Below are 18,436 nucleotides of genomic sequence, written 5' to 3' on the forward strand. Positions count from 1 at the left end.
ATCATTCTATCTGCTAGATTAGTCATTTGTTGGCCCGATTCATTAGGCGCTTGTTTCTTTCTCACAGTTTAGTTTCTTGCGTATATTTTATTGGCCAAGAAAATGCGGTAAAAGCACATTTCTCTATGCAACCTGTTATGAGAGCCCGGAAAGGTTTGAAAGAAGTCTCCAGTCTGTTAGCGTTCGTGTTTTTATTACTGCGCAATTCCTTCCCCTGTGCGGCGGCCGTCCGCCCCTTGGACCCTGAGTGGTGCGCCGACCCGTCCACCGCTTTGGCGCACCTGCGTGGATTTCGACGCGCGCATGCAACCTCGGACCTTGCTCGCATCGCATGCGATGAGAGAGTGCGATCCGGGGAACGACAGGAGTGCGAAGTGCGCGAGGACGGGATTGAGCGGTGCGTCAGGACGGAGAGCAGGCGCTGGAAAACTGTGCGAACGAGCGTGTGCTGCAAAACAAAGATGTGTAATTGTAATCCAGTTGTTAATATACCCATTGTACCTTTTCGTATTTTATTTGTGTTTCCAGTCTTTTCTTTCATATTTTTTTTTCGTTCTAATGCGAACAAGTCAGTTTACATGTGGGTATCTTCTCTCCATACACAATATTTGTAAAAAAAAATACCTTCTCCGCGCACGCCTGTAACTGTTCCACCACGGAGGTAGTTAGAGAATAAGCTTTGATACCGAATTAAGCTTAATTGTAAAACAACGACTGCTTTATTTAGTTTTTGAACTGTACAGTTATTCCTTCTTGCCATATGTAGCGCAAGTATTGTATTGCAGTGAACGACGATGGAATCGCGAATTCGGAGGTGTGAATAAAAGCGGAGAAACGTTACAGACTTCTTTTTTTCGCACTTGTGCAAAAACAAAATAATACAGAAATTCAAAAATTATGCTATCAGTGCACTTGCATGGCGTCGAATCAAATGTCCTGCTGAGCTGCCGTTCATGTATACTGGCTGCTACACGAAGCTATATTGATTTCCTATGAAATTCAGTGTGACAAAGCCTCACGCGGAAATATTTCGCGTTTCAAGTTCTTGTGAAATGTGGAAGCCGGCCCGTCGCCGTGCCGCGGGTGACTCTAGCTGGCTCTGCGATCATTTTTGCCACTGCAGTGATTTGAATATTCGCGGCTTGTTTAGCAAATAACTGGCGTACTCGTTTGCCGAATGAGTGTTTCAAGATAATCATAGAGCATTTACCAGTACCGTATGTGTGCGATATTCCATCAGTGATTAATGCGCCATGGTCATTGCAGTCGTACTTTTGATTATACACGTATGCGATGGTCTACTCTTGCAAAGCCTAAGACGTAAGTTACGCTAGCTCTGCGTATGTCAAATAGGTATGTGAAAGAAATAGAGCCTTAAAGTATAGCGGCTGACGCATTGCGTCGTAAATTCCCGCACGGGCGGCGGCCGTGTGCACCTTGAACCACACGTTGAGCGTCAGGACCTGCGTCTAGGATTGCATCGCGCAGCGTGTAACCCGACAACCCCGCCTCGGGCAAGTCGGCGCCGCTGTTGCTGGCGCCGTGCCTCCATGTTTTTCTTCCTTTGTTTGTGATGTTTTCAATGCACCTAGCAAGCAGCGAACAGAGCGTCCATATTTCGGCCGAGTGAGTGCCATCAGTGTACTGGAACAGAAGTGCGCGCGCGGTGTGTCGTCAACAAGGACGGACGCTTGAGAAAAAACAAATGTGCGAACGAGTGCGATGAAGAAAAGTGAAACTGTAACCCAGTTATTTGTTTCAGCACAACCTTAATATTATTCATACTGCGATTGTACGTGCAGTGTTTTCTCTCCATTTTTTTCTAATACTTCTTAGAGCGACAACGAAGCAGGAAACGTCGATGCGATTTGCCATATGTGGGAACGTCCATACATGTGCGGACCGACGTTTAATTTACCGCTCAATAACACAGCTTTAATATAGATCACCATTGTTAAATCGTTTAAGCGAAAGTATGTGCTGCGATGCTTCGTATTCTTATAGCTTAAATGGTCTAGTGTATTTTTAAAGTGTATTTCGAGGGAAGCGCGCTCGCCATAGTCGATCTGAGTCGCGTACGAGCCTTAATAAGCCGACGCTTATCGTTCATTTTTTGCATCGCACTGCATGCGTGTCCTGCGGTAATCGTCTGTTTGAAGCCACTGTTGTTAAAACTAATACACTCGGGGGCAAAAAAATTTGCTAAAACGTTTGGAATTCTCTTCACCCAGAGCAGCAGGAATCGCCACGGGAGCAGCCATGGAAGAACCTAGACCATTGCCGAATACAATACAATAAATAGAAACCATTGCCTATGCACGATATATGACATGTCGTTTTGATTATTTCTAATCTCCCGGTGGGCGTGGAGCTATTTATCGCCGCCGCCGCCCTGACGGACCAGCAAACGGTGAACTTATTGATATTTGACGCCGTTGACCGATCGTCGGTCTCATCCAAATTCGTCACAGTATACATGCGGATTGATTACAGTGCCAGCTTAAGTCAATGAAATCTAGTGTAAAAGAACATGGTGTAATCCCAAGCAACATCAACAACAGCTAGGAGGGATTAAAGCAAACACGACGGAAACCAGCACCGTGGAACTATAACTTTTTAGACACAAGATTTCCGAGGTATTTAAAATTGCAAAGGTGACTTGAAAACATCAATTATAACAGCACAGTTAACGACTCCAAGTATTAAATGAGCCTGCCAACCGCAAAAGCACGCTAATGCGGTTTCCTACGGATATTTCCAGCCACATGCTAATTTGCATCTAATATTGACCAGTAGGTGAAATAGGCAAGACAATGTTGACTAAAGTGTATGCCAGTGCATCTGGCAGGACATGGTAACAGAACTGACAGTATTGTCCAGCATATGCCATATACTAGCCAACGTCAGTGGAGTAATGGCTAACGCTGTTCGATATAGCCATCTTTATGAAAGGGCAATGCCAATACCGTTGATATGTAAGGTATGCCAGTGTATATCTGACATTGGCGGGCCATTGTAACAGAGCTCGCATTATTGTCCAGCATATGTCGAATATTGGCCAAGATCAGTGGACTGACGGCTATTGCTGTCCGTTATAGCCATCCTTATCTCGTGGCAGCGCCAACACCGGTGATACGCCAGATATCCAGGCCCATCATTGCCATCCTTATATAATGGTACCACCGATATTGTGAGGGCCTCGGATATGACGGGCCAATGTTGTCATCATTATAAATAGGTACGAGCAATATTGGTTACCAATGGAATCCTCAGGGCCAGTGTTGGACGTGTTATAGAATGGCACAACCAATACCAGCCATAAGATGCCAGCGCTGGGCCTACATAGGGCTGATCTCTGCCAACTCACAGACAATATTGGCCCGGGCTCTTGTGCTGCCTGGGTTCGAGCGGATCTGTCAGCAAACCCAGTCATTGTTTCAACGAAATTTTTCTTTGAATCCGTTTACCAACTTCTACTCCCTCAATCTTCAAGCATATCAGTACTACCATTCAAACAGCAGAATTTTGCTTGCAATGAATGCCTAGGGTATAGCCCCACTGCACTCTGTCCCAAGTACATTTAAACTTCAGATTTTAGAATATCACTGGATAGCATTATGGATTCTAAGGCGCTCGAAGATTCAGTTCACCGAAGAATGTGAGTCGCAACTTCTATATGGCCATTGCAGATTGCGAGAAGCTCAGCACATTCTGTGCCCTAGAGGTGCAAGTACCGCATGTAAAATTGTTGGCCCTGAACAACCCTCGGTCTCCTCGCCGGCGATGTAATCAAGGCTATTACTGTAGATTGGAACGGGAACCTCACGTCTGCTCTATGAATGATAGCATGACCATGCGGCGCCGGCGTATCGAGGCTACTTATTACTTATAAATAGAGATGACGTTCTGATAAATAATTGGTTTCGTAAAAAGAACAATTCGCGCAGATCACAGACAAAGAACATTGCATGGTACCTTCATATTTGGATTGTTTGGTGTTCATCAGCTGCCACCTTCTGCGGGATAAATGCTTTCGAAGGTTTTCTACTTCAGCGAAGGCAGAAGTTGGAGACGGCAAAAACAGAATGTTGAAGTTTTTTATATTTTAAACCTTAATGAATAAATTTTATAATTTTAGTGTAATCAGAATATTTTGCAAGCGCTTAGGGAAAACCAGATATAGTCTTTGCTAAAAACGCTGAATGGTGTCACCCCATGTCCCTTTCCAGTTTGTATCTCTTGACTTCTGTAAGACCCTCCATCATGCATGTCGCAAGGATGCTATATCTTAGAAACATGCTGCAAACTTCTCTTCTTGCTTCTAAATTCCACGGTGGACTAAGTGTGAGCTGATTAGAATTCTTTTAATGCACAGCAGAGCTTCATGGTAATTTGCATGCTGCCGTAGATAATTGGAGTGCAATTACAGCCGACCACATCAAAAAGTCAGTGATACAGCATCGTCCTATTTTTACTATTTATAGTTGAGACATTGTATAGCGCATGGTAAACATTTGGGCTTTACGTGCACATTAAAAAAGCAAAAAAGGGCCGTAATCTTCAGCAGTAATTTTCATATTATGTGAGAGCATAATTGTCAAGATGCCTTTATGTGACCCTCAATTGCAGACCTAGTTTGAAAACATTTACCAATCACTTTGGGTGCGCAAAACCGCACTGGAATTTTATCTCTAGTCCCTTGAAAATTTCAGAGATGTAAGCAATCGAAAAAGAAAACAAAGGCCTTTATCAACTTTACTGAGGCATAGAAAGATATGGAGGGGACGCTGAGAAAGTTCGAAGATCATGAATGCTGAAGTTAATTTCAGCGTTGAGCTTGTCTCCGTTGGAAGTTTTGGTTGTACATTCATCTGATAATGCAACATTAGGAATTTTCCTAAAGGCATAGGACTGCCTGCTGATTGACAAACTTATAACGAATCCATGTTCTTATTAGCAAAATCTTGACGTAATACGTACAGTCATCACTCACTTTTCGTTTCTTTTCAGTCCAGCTCAAAACTAATTATGACTACAACAACTACACGAAACAAGTTAACCGATAAGCATTTCTTTTAATTGGGGGTCGCTCTGTTGCGTCGCCTTTTTTTCTTCAAACCTGGCAAGAACGCCACAACTTGACTTCTCCACTGGAGTGCATGCTCTGCTGGCCATTTCTGTCTCTGAATGGTGCCCTGTCGTTAACTTTTTCAATTACTCTCATGTAGCGAATAATTTTGGCTTCAGAAAGTATACCCAAAGTCGCGCAAGCGCAATACGCAATACATACTACGTAAGATTATCGCAGGTTAATGGTGAATTGTGTTAGCAGGCATTGTAGTACTTCGCTCTTGAGATTATCGGAGGTAATGGTGAATAGTGGCAGAAGACATGTTAGTGCTTTACTCATGATATTATCGCTGGTAATGGTGAATGGTGTAAAAAGGCATTGTTAGTACTTTACTCTTGAGATTATCGCAAGTTAATGGTGAATATTATCAGAAGGCATTGGTAGTACTTTGCTCTTGAGGCTATCGCAGGTTAATGGTGAATAGTGTCAGAAGGCATTGTTAGTAATTTACACTTAAGATTATTGCAGGTCAATGGTGAATAGTCTTAGAAGGCATTGTTAGTACTCTGCTCTTGAGATTATCGCAGATTAACTTTGAATAGTGGCAGAAGACATTGTTGTTACTTTGTTATTGAGATTATCGGCGGTTACTGGTGATTTGTGTCAGAAGCACTGTTAGTGCTTTGCTCTTGAGACACTCAATGGCATCAAATGCAGGTCACATGCATCATCATCATCATCATCATCATCAGCGTGACAATACCCACTGCAGGGCGAAAGCCTCTCCTATACTCTTCTAATTACCCCAGTTTTGTGCTAGCTGCATCCACTTGACCCCTGCGAACTTCTTAACTTCATCCGCCCACCCAACTTTCTGCCGCCCTCTGCTACGCTTTCCTTCCCTTGGAATCCAGTTTGTTACCCTAAGCGACTATCTGTTTTCCTCTCTTCGCTCTACATGTCCTGTCCATGCCCATGTCTTCTTCTTGATTTCCGCTAGAATGTCAGTCACTTGAGTTATTTCTTCGACCCACTCTGCACGCTTCCTATCTCTTAATGTTACCTCTATAATTTTTCGTTCCATAGCCCTCTGCGTTGTCCTCAACTTATGTAGAACCCTATTGCTCAGCCTCTACGTTTCAGCTCCATAGGTGAGTACAGGTAAGGTCACATGTATATCTAGCACTTGTTTGTTTTGCCGAATTGTTCTTCCGCTAAAGAGTGTGCATGATTGTTTTTCTTCTGATTGAGCCCAGTTATCAGAATTCATAGCATCTGTTTTTCGGGTTAACGGAGGATGAGTTTCAACAGCTGAATGCAATGGATGAAAAAGTAGGTTGGTATTCATATAAAATACCTGATATTATAGCCGCTGATTTTACTAAGCAATTTATTAGTCATCTCTTTTACGACTTGTCAGCCAAACCAGCTTAATGTAGTCCTGTTCATTAGTCTGCAGTATATATTGTGTGGGAAGGAGCCGAAGTGAAACTCAGTGAAAAGTTTTTCAATGCTGCTCATATTTATTTCTACTTTCTAACACCCGGTGGCTATGTAAGACTTTACTTCCGTTCGTATATGCAGTCATCTTTGTGAAGTTCGATTCCTTCTTGACCTGTATGAAGGCACTTACTTTCGTAATAATAAGAACACTGTAACGGAATAAGTTGTCCGATTTTTGAGGCTCTGAATAGAAGTTCGCAACCTGTAAAAAAGTAAAAAAGAATAATGAGCTTGAACCACAGTTAACGATCCTGTTAAAATGCAATTTGATGGCGGAAAATGATATTTATCACTTCACCTATATAACAGTACAAAATGGTGAGATCTTCAAAAGCACGTTGTTATCTTCGAAGACGTCTTTTAACAAGAGGATATTCGCAAGTGTCGTATGAATTAAATTTGTCATACGCTAACTAATGAGGACGGAAGGAAAGATAATTGAACATATATGGTTGGGAATAAGATATATAGGGGTAAATGAAAATGAATGGCTCTGCCAGGCACAAAAAAACCTGCGTAAAAACCTCGACCGCCGCAGCTCTCTGCCTTATCGGTTTCCCCCAATGCTATCATTGCTGAACCGCTTCGAAAGCAGGTGTTCCCAGTGACTACAGTACCGCGGGGAGGTTCATTGCTCTCGAGCTTCGCTACTCGGAAATTTATATGTTTTAATTTGTTGATTGCAGCGAATAGTAGCTTCCTCATGGAAGCAAAATGCTTGAGGATAGTGAACATTGCCAATATTGTGTTGCGAGCCGCAGTATGAGCAGATCAGCCAAGCTAAAAGCTGTGTTGTCATCGGGTCACACATCTGATACACGACAGCAACCAGTAGCCTCAGCATAGGTGTACACTATGAACACGAATAGAGGAACTATGTTTAAGCTCCTATAAAAAATATTGCGCCACACTATATGATTCACTCCACTTTTGGATTCCACATTGTGAGCCTCTATAAGGACCGCCACGCTTCGAGAGATTTCTAGACAATTTTATCCTTCTGTGAGGTCAATGTCGCGTCACGCCTGATCTTACAGGTGCGTTCATTCCTTTGATAATTTCAAACGGTTAATTTTATCACTCTTTTGTAACATTGCGATCAGTGCCAATGGCAGCGTAACTAATGATCTACTTACAACAAACAAGTCATATCTTCTTAAAGTCGTCAATGAAGTCCTAAAATTGTTTGTGACGAAATTTAGCGGTTGCCAAGATTTCAGATATAAGCATTCATGTTTTCTTTATTGCGATCGCGTTAAGGAGGACATTTCGCAAAAATATCGGCGTAAATGTGGTTGCTTTGGCAGAAACTATTCAAAGCATGGAAATAGAGTTATTTCTAAAGAATGAAAGTCTCGACGCCCTGTGCTGGGTATTGTACCCAGGCCATCTACTTTCCTCAAAAACCGGCGAGATAGTTGCGGTAGAGGCTAGCAGTTAAGCGCATATCGGCGACGGCGTAGTGAGTACAGTGAGCGCCTTTTGTGGCGTGCGCATAGGTATGGTAGGGGTGCCGTATGGTCTCGTGCTGCAATTTTTAGCATCAATGCCTTAACCAAAAGCGCTACCACGCCACACTCTTGAGGCAACTCTCACGCGACCTGCACTTTTTGGTTACTTGGTTGATAGAAGACTGTTACGAGCATATCTGCACTTTCGGCCTAGATTCTCTTATATCTCACTGGTGCATTGCCTTAACATGAATGAGCAATGTGGGACGGAACAGATAGATTTGTTTTCCACATGTCGCTGGGTGATTTGATGCAAAAAAATCTCTTTGTTGGTAAGCAGCGATTTCTTCTTATAAATTTCCATATAATGCTGCAAACATGGGCAAGAAACCCAATGCGGGAGACGGTATGTTATTGTAGAATTTGCAAAAATTAAAAAAAAACGCCATAAAATAAAAATGCGCGAAGTGAAGACCATACCTTGCAGATGATACATTTCATTTGGACCTTTAAGACTTGCTCTGTGTTCTTTGGTATATATCGATGAATTTGCTTAACAATTCTGGGAAGCAGACTTTGATATTAAAGTTTCAAAAAATGAATATAATACTGAAGATGTCGAGGTAGGGTATTAAGAACTTTTAGAAAATTGGCAGATGCTGTTGTATACTGATACAAGTGGATAATATATGGACAGAACGTATTTTGAAAGTTGACTGGTGCAGGAATACCTTGCCTCAAAATATGTTCTGTAGAGGGAAAGTTTATTTAGAGGCAATCGCAAAGGCTGGACACAACTACCCCAGTTGGTCATCTCAAATTATTCAACATACGAGAAAGCAATGAAGCCAAGGAAGACGGCATTAGTGTACAAGCGATGGACGATACCATCGCAGATACCATTATTTTGTATGGGGTAGAAGCAGCAGGCAGATAAGCGAAGATACCGATAAATTATCGATGAAGGAGATGAATTTGACTAAGTACAGGACAAAGTATGGTAGCCTCGAATCAAGCATAGAAGATAGAGCTGTCAGAGATATCAAAGGTAATTAGTAGATGCAAATGGCTTGATGTCAAGAAATATTATACGGAGGAAATCTAGCTTTTTCTGCAGTAGCGGTTGCAGCTTGGAAGTGGTCGCCTCTTTTTGCCACCCTTATAAACAAAAAGATACGGCAACGGTTCATCAATTATTCGCCTGGAGAACAAGTTTGTGCTCCGACCTATGTGAGACTCCGAGGACTCTCGGAAAAATTGATGTGCAGATGCTTCGATTCATACGGAATCATGCGCAGTTTAATGGACATCACGTATAAAATGTTTCCCGAAGCTATCAGTCAAACGAGCCGTCGCCAACCTCGCTTCCATGTTGCACACTGTGTGACCGAAACCTTACCTTATCAGGTGATTTGTGATGCCGTTGTGGGGACGTGTAACCCCGGGGTGTTAACCCGCGCATTGATTACCTTCTACTGCCGCATCTGATGCTTCTATGATTTTGTTCTTTTCTTTTTAATGGGAGAAAGTAATGTCACCTGGCTTACCAGCTGGCAGAGAAATAAGAAAGTGCTCGCGCAGTCGTGTGCTACAAATGCTGACGACGCACTCCAAGCGTATGTGCTTATACCTGGATATTTGTGGTAATATTAACAGCGCTGCAGTCCATGAATGCGAGGAAATGTGTCAATTAATACAGAATTGCAGGATAATTGTGGAGTTATGCAGCGTAAATCGTAGGTGCTTGCCCCTAATTGCAGCCACAGCGTTGTACTCAATATTGCCATTTACAGCATATTTGAGCAGTCTCAAGACAGCCAAAAGCCTAAATGCTATCCTTTATTTTGTTTAAGGCAGTTTTCAGCAGTATCTGAAAGAATGCTTGCATCTTCCTCTAGTACCTATGCTAGGTGCCACACAGTCGCTACTTTGCTTATTTCACTTCGAAATATACAATATCGTATAGCTGGAGTGCACTCACCATTGTCGTCGTCGCTGTTTTCTGCGTAAAGTACAAAACATGACCCTTCATCGTCGGTCTTCATAAGCATCAGGGTAGTATTCAGTTTTGCTAGAACGTTATTAGAAACAATTAGGCGCGTTAAACAACTTGTGCATCATGAACAACATGCAGTTAGGGCGCGCATTTAGCATATCTCGTTTCCAACAGCTAATGGCTTTATTTATTTTGGTGTCAGCTCCACTTTCCTCATATTTTTCGTATTGTTTATTACCCTTAACGAGTATTACGTGTATTATGTCATATTTAAATAACGAATTTGGTTGGTAGAGTGCGTAAAACACCGTGGATATGTTTCAATGTCCCTAATACGAGAGTTCATTGGACTGCCAGAAGATCAACACAGTCGATATTGTCTTCCATAAACCCTGACTGCTCATTGGAGGGTGAAATTCTAAAGTTAAAGCTCAGCTAAATTGGTCATCTGATGAGAAGAGAGGAGTCGCTGGAGAATGATTTGATGTTGGGAAAGGTTGAGGGTGGCCGGAGAAGGGGTAGGCAGCGAACGCGATGGTTAGATGGCATCCTCGAGGCACTGCAGATTAAGGTATGTGATGTTAGGAAGATAGTGAAAGACCGGAAAGCGTGTCGTGACATGGTCCATATGATCACGAAGAGTCGGACACGACTGAACGACTGAACTGAACTGAATATGAAAAGCTTTGAAACGCATAGATTCGAACATAATGAAGCTTGTGCCTCGCTCACGTTCTTGGTTCGCCAATATGAGCACGGTTACTATCTTGTTGCTCGCAGGATGAATCATCAGTGGCTAAACTAGGAAGCGCTGCCCATTAATCACTCTACTTCATGCACTCTAATGTAAATTGCGGTTAACTATGAAAACAAACCAAAAAATTGTTGTTGCGTTATGAGTACGAGATCATCTCCCTTTACTCTGTACGTGGCTAAACATAATTATCTATAGATCTCGGCAATCCCTGCTCATTGTATTCGCGTCCCGTGCCTAAGAATACCTATCTGGCACACCAGAATTACTGCCGTAGATCCCGTAGAATTTTGTAATCCATTTGGACTGTCATTAATATTAGCCGTACTTCAGGCAACACTTTATTAGAAGTTCACATTAATATTCATTTTGCCTCATAGCAATACTTCCCTCACACATCACGAAATTATAAAAAAAAAATATATCAACGACCATGTGCGTGAGTGCTGAACCTGACGCTAAATACCCGTCAGTGTTTTTACTGCCTATTTTGCTACGATCATAAATGAGTAAAATATAACAGTTTTAAGCAAGTGAGCCGAATAATTTCTTCATAGCATGCGCAATATTATCGATTGAACTAGCCGCCCGAGCATTAGTAATTTAGGTTTCGTCCTTTGCCACTGCAATATTGTAAACGAAGCTTGATTGGTAAAAGTAAGGCTGAGGACAAGAATCGCCAAATATTATATTTTGGAATTGTCGTCCAAGTTAAGTTATTTTAAATCGGTAAGAGACGTATCGCGAAGTATGCGCGGTTTCAAAATATGTTTTTTTTAAGGGCTGACGTTTGATGCATTGAGTGTTCTTGCTATGGAGAGAAGCAATTATAAGGTGTGGCGTAAAATTGTAAAAAAAGAGTATATCTGCTGTCAGATATTTTTTTTATTCATATGCATATATTAGCATGTTATTCAAAGCGCTCACTCTGCAACAAACAAATATTCTGTTTGTACCTAAAATTAATTGGACAATTACTTGCGGGTAAAAAATACTTGGAAAAATGTTCGCTTGTACCTGAAATAAACTTGACACTTACTTGCGGGTGAGAAATACTTGGCCTTATAAATGGTCGGGTGTTCTTTGCTCGCAAAATAGTCTACAGTTACATCTACGTCAGCGCTGCAAAAGATTACACTACGTTACCACTTCTTGCCAGCAGAAACCCATAAAAAGAGGCAAAAAATAACCATCAGTAGTTGGTCATGCACACAACGGTTAACTAAAAAAAATCCTTTTGTTGCTTTAACTTAATTGCGTTCGAAAACGAAAGCCCGCAAACTAATATGTGCGCAAAATGAGAGGCACAATGTAAGAGAGTATAGAATAAATCCGTAGAAAAGCGCGCACACGAGGATCAGCATGCAGGTACCATTAACGCTACAGTGTTATGCTGGTATATGCCGGCTTCAACTGTTCCTTGAATGTATATATATATATATATACACATATATATTTTTTGGGGGGTGGGTGTGTCTGTGGGTGTAGGTATGTGTAGAAGCTATCTAAATTCAAAATTGGGTTAATATGATGATCCTATCAATCAATGAAGTAGTTCGCGTGGCAAAGGAGAGCATTTGGTCATTGTTTTCCTTTTTGTGGTGTTGAATTGTATTATTACTAAAATTTTCTCGTTTATAATTGCAAGAAAATTACACAATGTAGAAGAAAACATCAACCTACCGCTAGTAGAATTATGGATATATTGGACATTGGGGTGAGAACATTTTGGAGTAAAAAATTATTCTGTAATATTCAGGGCTTCCTCTCTTGCAGCGCAAAGAATGCCGCTAGATGCAAAGATATTACAGAGAGTAAATTTTTGTTCGCATCTTGAATAGGTCAGTGGTTAGATCATTGAGAACCAAATGGGATGTTATTTACCACAAATAACTGAAGCAGCTAAATGCATGAATGAGGAGTTTCAAACGCGGCTAACAATATTAAGCATTTTTATCAGGGCACACTGCTTTTTATTCTGCGGCCATATCCCCTTCAGATAAAAAGCAATAGAGTAAGTGTTACAAGAGTATATTTTTTGCCTAAACATTTTTAGGGAGACACATCTCTATTTACTCACTAAGAAGCCGAAGCGGATTCGCCATTTCTTCCACGCAGTTTGTACTCATACTGAGTTGTTTTTATTTCTTTCACCTTCTTCGCCGAAAGGCACCTGTACTGCGTTTTTGTGTGATGCGTTCGTCTCACAACGACAAGGGCTTCATTCACCTTTGCCATCTGAAAGATTAGACAGGCATCTGCTGTTACTAGGACAAAAAGGCTTTATTTAATCAATAATTAAAGCAGCCATGAGATATTCTACAAGCTGCGTATTAGCTTTCTTTGGTGAATTTTCTAGATGTACTTAGAAAAAAGTCATTCTTTCAGGCGACAGTTCTGGAACTAAGACTGTCAAGGCAAAGAGCTGCGCTGTTCCTAAAGTTTCTGTCATTGCTATTGTAACAATATGTTTTCGTAGGTAAAAAAAGAAACCACACAAATAAAATCCAAATTTCGGATGCAAATCGGTGAATAAAATAACGCCTGAACTGAACTGATATGTGTTGGCCAATGATATGCTTGTTTGTTATATATATTGAAATTCAAGTGTATTATTATAAAAAGCACGTGAACTACGCGAACAATTCTGAGACACAAGATGCATTTGCAAGAAGGAGGGCAAGATTGAAACTTTGATAAAACATATTTGCTCCTTCTTGCTTTCAGTGATAAAATATTAAAATTAGGAATTTCTTGTTCATAAATTCTGTCCGTGATTCAAGCGTCAAGTAACATGCTATAATAAGAACCGGTGGCATTAAAAAGTGCCCGCAATGATTCTGGAACTACTTTCGCTTCTTCAAAAAAAGGAACTATTTTTGCACTACTGTAGCCCTGTATTTGACTGGCCATTCTACGTTGAGGAAACACACAGTAAACATTTATCTGACACTGAAAGTAAAAAATGTAAATGGAGATTTTACACCGCATTCAGCTGCCAAACTAAACATAGATATAATTCTCCGCCACGCTAAATTAATGAAACAGCCGAAAAACTTGCATATTTTTAGTTTAGCAGCCATATCTATAACTTCGTTTAAAGTTCTGAAGCGAGTGCGGATGTCCGCTTTCACTGCTGACACATACGAAAATGGGGTCGTAGTACATAAATACAATACAATACAATCAGGCATAACCCCGAAGTTCGGCAGCTTGCCCAATGTGACGGCCTTTGCAAGCGTGGATTCTCACGAGCATCCACATAAGCCTCCGAATTTTACCGACATGTTTCGCCAAATTGTCCTTGATGAACTATCACGGCATCAAAGTGTTGTGAACAACAGTGCAATCCACTGTGATAGCTGCTCCCTGCAGGCTGCTCCCATCCCGCTCTCTTCTTCTTGGGGTTCTACCGCTCCTCTCCCTGTCCGTGACCCCCGAAACGACTCCTACGGCCCGGCACCCCTACCTCTTTCTGACTATAGAGCGCCACCTCCAATGTAACGATCCCAGCGGCTGGACGTTGCTGATCGCTTAAATCCTGATCGCTTCGATTACTCCAAATAACCAGCTGATGTGCTAGACTCATTAAATTGACTCCTGCGAACTTACCTCATGAGCTACCTAACTTTCTGCCAAAACTTGATAGGCTTTCCTTCATTTCTAATATAATTTTAACCCCTTTAGATCATCAGATATTCTCTTCACTTCATTCGCTCCCCATCTACATTTCTTCTCGAGTTCTAATGAAAAATCATTAACCCGAGTTATACACACAAAGAACTTCACCTGTGCTTTTTTAAATATCATGGTTATGACGTTCTTTATCTAATTTGTGAACTTTGCCGGCACATTTTACGTTAAGCGTAAGTATTCATTTGCCTGCAGTGTCCAATATCGGCTTTAGACTATTGCCGAAATGTTTCCTGGCAAATCCACGTGCTTATTGTTCTGGTGACTGGCTGCCTGAGTGTGGTGAATGCAGGGACAATTCAGCAGTCTGATATTTCTTCGGGGTCAATCGAGGCATCTGGCGCTTATAGCGAGACTGTACTTGGCACTCTATCAATGACGCTTCCTTGATGTTCAAACGTGTAAAATCCCTACTTAAAGGTCTTTGATCCAGTTGAAATTTAATGGCATTCGTACGCACGTGCGAGATGGCGTGTGTATCGCGCATATATAAAAAAATATTAACCTTCAAACGACACGGTTTTAGTTTTCCTTGGGACTGTTCCTGATCTAGGCTCATAGGTAAAAATTGTGATCGCATGAAAGATGGCAAAATATCTTACTGTGCTGTAATGCACCTAATGCAAGCAGCACACAGTGCCGATTTAAATATCGGATCTTCAACATAAACTGCTCTTTTGACAGTAAATGTAGCGAGAATACCATTCATGCTTAACCGCTTCTCATAAGTCTCGGTTGTTGCATATTTGCGCGCTTTTTTAAATAAGTATATATTTCAGCACTTACAGGAGTCAGTATTAAAAATAACTACTTTCACTTACTTGCATTATGTCTACTAGATCCGTATCTTTAGGTGGCTCGTTTGCCTTGACCGCTGCAGTTGCGATGGCACCGAGGCAGAGTGCGAAAGTGAGCATCATGCTTTTCGATCTCTTTGGTGGCTGATCTGGAGAGTGCTTCTTGAGGTCATGGTAGAGCATTTTTATAAGAAACCTTGTGTGTGATTGATGACGTCCAGACGCACGCAAAGGTGTTAGATTTTGACTTCTTAGTGGAATAAAAACTTTGAAAAAGCAAAATATATGCTTCGGAAAACAGCAGGTGTCAAGCGCATCAACATACATTTACAAAAGGGTGAATAAAGAGTGGAGAAAGTTCTTACAATGAAGGGTATTTTATTTTATTGTTCGTTTTAACACATGAATGACGTACGGCCTGCATGCATGAATAGGCTAGCTCAATGGGATTATCATATTTAACGCTCCTACTATCACTAACACCGTTTTAAAGCTCAATTTATATCCTATTTCCTCTCATATATTATAACACCTTATCTTAGAGACAAAATAGAGATAACAGCATAGGATGCAAGGGCGTGCGGCAGGACATAATGTTCCCTTCAAAAGTCATAAATTCGATTTTATTTGTTTGTATACGCAAGCGCTAAGTTAAAACTGTTCGCGCAGGTTAATCATAGGGATCAGATGCCTGCTGAACACACCAAATTTCTGCTGAACTTAGAATATTTCAGTAATAGGCATGCAGAACAAGTGCTAGTAATTACAATTGTATTTATTGCGACTGCATCACACACAGCTCTTTTGGTCTGTACTGCACCGTGAATGATGCTACAAAGAGCGCAAAGTGTCAGAATATATCAGATGCCAGTCTGTCTGCTTCATTACAATTGAAGGGCACACTGAGAGGGTATCCATTGCCGCACACCGTGTGGTAGCTCGCAAACGTTAACATGTCACATATTATACTCAACTAGATGTATTGAATACGCACTAATCTCAGTGAATACAGAAGAGAGTGACTTATGGAGGACTATACATTAGCTGAAGTGGGTTGTTCGAGAATAAAAAAAAATAAACCCTTCACGTCGATCAGCGAGCTTGGCAGTAGATGTCTATGACAGTGGTTGAGGCTTGTTGAGCTGGGCGGGTGTTTATGGTATCGAAAACATGACTGCATTTGAGGTGGAATGTGCACAGCGGGAAATTTAGCTGTGGCTGTGAGGCCTGTAGCAGCCAGGGAGTAACTCAACATAATGTATTTAACAGAATATGCCAAACAGGAATAGTATAAAGCACTCCATTCATAACCAACGATAACATTGGATGGTAAGCCACTGAACTTCGCTAATAATCACCCTTTCTTAAATCCACCTATTTCTCCTTTTATGTTCATCAAGATATAGGCGTAAGCTTCTACACTATGTACAAGATAACCAGCCATCGAGGTCTTGAAGCGGTTTAGCCATACCGAATTAACAAGCGTACGTCTTTTAGGAATGCAGTGCATGTCTAGGCATTCATATCCTCGGTACAATTCTAATCGGACACAGGGAAATTAACCTCGTCCTTCAGCCATACAAGCTACAAAATTTTATTTGAGAAACACTTTGGTGCCTTTAGGCCATATTCATACTATTAAGGTGTGAACTAGTGCATCATTTACCAGTATTCTACAAAAACTATCAATTCAATTTCCCTGGTGCACGCAGAATAAGGTAGATGTGTCATGGTTAGGCAGAAGGAATAAAATAAAGGCTGAATTAAAAGTTCGTAAATATATGCAATGCCGTCATTGGTATAACCTAGATGAAGTGGTTGATCTCCACACCAACACGACAACGGAACCCTAGTCCTTTATACGTAAGAGCTAACTGAGATGCCCACAGCATGTATCATGAAAGCACTTTAACCAACAGCAGTCGGCAACTGCATGGACTCCGGCATAGGGCAAGCATAAAATGATGATTTTCTAATTTCATGATGAGATTAGAAAGTTTGAGGACATAAGCTGCTCTGTGCTTGGTACAACACAAACGTGTTTGCGCAGATATGGGATAAACATTTGTGTTGCGCCCCTAGCATTGATATTGGTGCAGGTATATAACGCCCACACAAAATTTATATATATCAAGAGCGCTCGTTTTCCTGAAGGCTGTATAATATATTTCTCTCTCCTCAGGCCGATTAGCGTTCAAATACTGCCAATGGCTATACATACTGCTCTTACTGTCGGCGACCACGCCTTCTATCATGTTGAAGGAAGCGCAAAAAACAAGAACTAAGAAGTGGGACACGACACGAGCGCTTTTCGTTACTAAAATTTTATTCAAAACCACGGAATAAAACCCCCATCTCATAACTATAAAAACACACAAAGGGAGGGGGGGATTATCTGGAAAAACACGGAACTTCATAGTCACAATGCCGAGCAATAATTATTAAAAGGAAGGAAGGATTCTACGGAAGAGATTAGTTCATATGTGGTCTAGAGATGCAAGCTTCTTTTTTGGTAAAGAAATTGAGCGGTGCGCTTATGCATGTATTCCCTTGTTTTAATTTAAAAAGTATCGTTGATTTCATGTTTAGGTCGTTCCTTGGGGGTTGATTATACTTCGCCTGCTCACACAGGGGCTTCCATTTTTCTTACACACCGCCCTACATTACGGCTTACTGTTTGGATTGCATTCTTCACATCAATGGCACTGGTCAACCAGAGATTAGCCCTTGGACACCGATATTATTTTTCATGTTCATTTAGCCATATATTTACGCAACGTCGCGTCTGATATATGTAGGTATTTCCACAGGAAACTGGTAGCTCGTATACAAGCTCCGTTTGGCAAGCAATAAACCTTAAAATATGACATGGTTTAGATCTTTTCTCATTCAACAACACATCCTCCAGGTTGTCAGAGTTTGGAAAAAAAATGGGTATATAATACCAATTCGAGATAAGTACTTTATTAGATAGCTATAGATGAGATGTTGCCATCTGTTCCTTTCTGTAACAATAACATGGATAGGTATATCTGTCTGTTGTGTTTTTGCAGAAAAGATGACAACCAAATGCGTACCTCTCGCAGTCAATACTCTCGTTGCAAGACGGTGCAGGCGCATACCTTTTATTTGCTTGGTAGCCTGCTTTGTAAACTTCGACACTTTCGCGTT

This window comes from Amblyomma maculatum, chromosome 11 (assembly GCF_055883805.1).
Source record: "Amblyomma maculatum isolate TAMU_Amacu chromosome 11, ASM5588380v1, whole genome shotgun sequence".
NCBI classification, from domain to species: Eukaryota; Metazoa; Arthropoda; class Arachnida; order Ixodida; family Ixodidae; genus Amblyomma; species Amblyomma maculatum.